Genomic DNA, 4692 nt, shown 5'->3' with positions numbered 1-4692 from the left:
TTTATCCTTTCTGTAATAGTTTCATTTGGAAAAACAGTGGCGGCCTGTGGTATTCAAACTCTTAGTCTCATGGAGAATCCCACAGTTTCTTCCCTGGATGAATACATGCAGTGCTAGATTGTGGAGTTACTAAGTCCAGCACGAAGAACCTGGTCCAGTAAACTTCTGTATTACAAACAGGGATATATTTCAGAAGGATTTCTGCTTAAAATTGTACTTTTGAACCTGCTGACCCCCATGGAGTGACAGACTATATATAAATGTCACCTCCTTTTGTAAGTTTTTGGGACAATAAAAATTAGAAGATACATCTCGAGTCATTACAGTGCTTATTTATTTATTATTTTTGCATTTGAGTAATAAAAATGAGAAGGAGGAAAGTAACATAATCTTGATGCTCTGCAATGAGAACTCTGAAGTCATCTAGAAGTCAAAGAGGCCTGACACTTGGTTGAATTAAACCCAGAATCAGAAGGGCACCAAATCACTCCATTATTACTGACTCCCCAAAGAATTGTATTATAGTACACACAAGGCACGGCTGGTTGCATCTGTTAGTCAACAGTCAAGGAATGCACATATTATGAGGCACAGTTTGCAACCTATTAACAAGTTTCCAATCTGTTAGTAAGGCATAGGGATATGCAAATTATTTTTCTGCGTGAGAATAAACCCGATATTTGAGGACTTCACTCTTTTCTTTTTACAGCATCACTAACCTGTGTCAGTTAGCTCACACAATGCAGAGCTAAACAGAAAGACCACAAAACAGATATCCAGCTGCTGAGGGCATGGCAGCTTCAGAGTTTACATTTATGCAGTGCTCTTCACACTGAGGCATGGGTTTCCCTGTGTTTGTTTTTTTCCCACACATAGAGCCACCAAGAGAACATCTGAAGGACCGCACAGCTGGCCAGGGTGAAGCAGAGTATCTGGCAAGCTCTGCCTTTTCTCCAGCAGCGGATTGTGCTTTGGGGTGGTGTTCTGGTTTGTTTTTGCAAAGGGTAATGATACTTCCAAATGAGCATGGAGTATAAATCATAACCTTCATGCAAGTAAAGTGTTCTCTGGGTTTAGAAGACATACAGTGATTTAAATTGAGGAGGGAGATGAAAAAGCTGAAATACTACTTGTTTAAATACTTGTGTTTCTTCCTCCCCTAGTGTATCTCCCTCTCTTCAGCCAGTGCTATGACCCAGCATGGCAGTGCAGGGTAGGGGAAAGGAGGGAAACAGCAGAAGGTACATTAAAGTATCTGATCCAACACAGATGAACAATTATTTTATTTTATTTATTTTATTTTCCCAAAAAGATACAGGAAAACATGAAAAATACGCTAGATTCTGAGAAACCAACTGTTTGGAAGAAGACACAAAACAATAAAGGAAGTAAGAGTAAGACACAAAAAAGTGGTGATGCATCTACGTCCTTTGATTTTACTTTTTCTAGCACCACATTCTTTATTTTAGTGGAAGAACTTATTTTTAACCACAAAATCTCCCACATGGGTTTCTTTGCCCTGATTCCTCAGTGTTCCAACTGCACATTTTATTTAACTAGGCACACTTTATTTTCATAAGAACATAAACAGAAAATAAGGCTGTACAGAGACACTGTCTCAATCCTGAGGACAGTTCTGCCATGTTATTTCTTTAGGGCTTTTTTGCCTGACTGCAATGCCACACTAATTTGGCTACCTGGTACACTATGGCTACCTTAAGTTCAGAAGCTTAATTTGTTTCTCTCTCAAGCATTTCTCATCGCAGGATGCAACAGTTCTGCTTTTCCTCCCTCTTTCATCCTTCATGTGAAAAACAGAGATAGCACTTTATTACCTCACTGCTTTTGGTCATGATTATACATTCCCACAAAATTGTAGGATACCTACATTCTTCAGCCTATAGACATATTAGTAGGTAAAATAAGTGCAGCAAAATCATCATATACATTACTGCTTTTACATGGATTCAACAACATTCAATCATGGATTTGCTGCTGTGCAACAGGCAAAGAAAAAAAGAGAGTTTTTTACACTGCCAGTCATCCCCTTGAAGACAACAAACGATGGGCAGAAGAGGCTTCCTACAGCTCTGACTGTAGGAGCACAACCCTACCCAGGTCATAACATTGCCAACACTCACATTCCCTTAAAATACAAAGATTTCCCCATTGAACTGTTTTTTGCCTATTATGTTTCTACCTCACTTATGTCTTCCTAAGTTATAATTATCCCATGAGTAAAATTTGACAACTGAACGAACGAGAAAACTTCTGACCCATTATTTTATTCCACTTTCAAAAAGGCAACCAGACTTCTTGTATACACCGTAGTACTTAAGTAACATTGATATTATGACTCCCAATAATGAATTTTGCAGCTTTGCTCTAATATTCCTTTGGGTAAGGAAGGAGATTCCCTGTTCTCATGAAAGCAATGCATCCCCACATGTAAGTTACTCAAATCTTTATTTTTATGATAGTACATGTATGACAAATCCCCTGGCATGGTAACATTATGATAGATGAAACATGATATGAAGTAATAATGATACTAGTTTTGAAAATCTTCAAATATATGCATCATGACAATAATACTACTGCTACTGGGTGTATGGGACGTGTCTATATGTATGCTATTTCCTGGTTCCTGAATGTGCAACACAAAGACTCAAAGTGCTAATTCAGAAAGTTCTGCCAAATAGTAAATGGAAAAGCAGTATAATAAATATAGAACAGCACCAAAGCTGTGTGATGCATAACACTACAATAAAATATTGGTTACACTGTAATGGCAACAGTCCTGCTTTGAGGTTATGTGATGAAAGAATTTCATTTCCAGAAAGTCACCATGTGGTTGACAAAACATATGGTAAAGGTTCACGCTGCTGTCCCAGATAATTTCTTGTGCAAATTTTAAGAGGTTATGATTCCTCTCTGTGATCCAGAAATTATCGTTTTGAAGAAAAGGAAGGTAGAAACTTTCATGCAAGAGCTAAAGAACACCCAATACTTTTGAAAAGGCTAAAGGCAGAGCTTTGACTGATGGGACTAAAGTGATCTAGCAAGAAGTGGGAAATCCTTAAAAACAAACCTAATGCAGACCAGGCCTGCCTGGTTGACCCCTGCACATTTTTTATTTTGATTCCTTAAATGCTTACCTTTTTTGTTTGTTTGTTTGTTTTTCCAAAGAAACAGGTCTGATTTAATTTTCTCAAGAAATACTTCCTATGTTTTTCAGATACCTGAAGAGGATTTCCAGCTGTTACTTCAACAATATCCAGTGATACCCATACATAGTAGCTCCAAAGTATTTCCTGTTACACTGAGAAGAGCTCACAGATATGAAGCTAAAAAGTATTATTTAAGAGAGCATTCTTTTCCTCTGTAGTCACATATTTTTAGCCAGCTGAATATTATGTGATTGCACAATGCTTTAAAGAACTAATCAAGGCATGATTTTTGTTGGAAGCAATTACTTTCACGGACAGCATCTGAAGGAGAAGGCTATCCCTATTTTGGTCACAGAGGGTGTAAGGCAGGGGTATCAAACCCATTTTCACCCAGGGCCAAATCAGCCTCGCGGTTGCCTTCAAAGGGCCAAACATAATTTTAGGGCTGTATAAATGTAACTACTCCTACATTTATACAGCCCTAAAATGTAATTTTAGGACTGTATAAATGTAACTACTCCTACATTTATACAGCCCTAAAATGTAATTTTAGGGCTGTATAAATGTAACTACTCCTACATTTATACAGCCCTAAAATTATGTTTGGCCCTTTGAAGGCAACCGTGAGGCTGATGTGGCCCCTGATGAAAATGAGTTTGACCCACAGCAGAGAAGACAGCAAGACTGAGAAGCAGGAGGTTGTTTTTCTGGGAACTTCTGTGGTCCTACAATTTTGGCAGTCCTTGTAGTATGGTGTACACATCCAGGCTGAAAAATGTCTGAATATGCAATTATTTGTGAAGTCTTATCTTGCTGAGCTTATAAAAATGGATGTAATTTAGCCCAGTTGGGGAGGTCTAAATCCCAAGGCCTGGGGACCAGAAGATTGCAGCCTGCGCCGAGTCGCAGATGAGCAATTATGGAGCAATGCCGATTGCTGATCAGTTCCTCAGCTGAAGGAGAGCAATAGCAGGTGGAGGTTTCAGATTCTACAGAATACAGGAGGAAGAGTAAAGATGCACTGTAAGCAATGGTTTACACATTACAGAATTCAAAGACGATATAAAAGATCTAAATAGAGCGTGTAACTATGAAATGTTATATTAATGTTCCTTATATATCCGAATTTTCCCAATAATTCTCCGCTAGAGAAAGTAAAGAGGTAGAGTCCAGTTAGATTTAGCTTCTGCATGCAGAAAAACCCCAAAAGGCTTTGGGTTAAAACACTTGCATTTTGGTTCTTTTCTCACACCCTTGAAAAATGTCATTTGGGAGTGGCAGTTGAAGTTCCTCATATCCTTTTCTATCATCTGGAAGATCAGCTTGCACTGCACCATGATCTTTGTCTTCTGCATAGCCACTACACCACTGTTCCTCTGGAAAATTCATTTATAAGAAAACAGTGAAAGTCAAAGACATCCAAGCAACCCTTAAACTACTAAGATGTGGTGAGATTCCCAAACTAACAGTCATGTTATTTGAATATAACATTTTGATCTAAGGTCAAAAACTTTTGCTTTCC

General features: G+C 38.3%; 1 long non-coding RNA gene across 1 annotated transcript in view; it reads right to left on the bottom strand.

The window, feature by feature from the left end:
- Positions 1 to 312: 312 nt before the first annotated feature.
- LOC135578515 (uncharacterized) overlaps positions 313 to 4692 on the bottom strand; it is a 29901-nt gene continuing 25521 nt past the window's right edge. The window contains exon 2 of the long non-coding RNA XR_010470230.1: positions 313 to 4159. This is a non-coding gene — a long non-coding RNA (uncharacterized LOC135578515). The remainder of the gene's footprint in view (positions 4160 to 4692) is intronic.

Source organism: Columba livia, chromosome 2 (genome assembly GCF_036013475.1).
Source record: "Columba livia isolate bColLiv1 breed racing homer chromosome 2, bColLiv1.pat.W.v2, whole genome shotgun sequence".
Taxonomy (NCBI): Eukaryota; Metazoa; Chordata; class Aves; order Columbiformes; family Columbidae; genus Columba; species Columba livia.
This window is presented reverse-complemented; position numbering and strand designations above follow the sequence as displayed.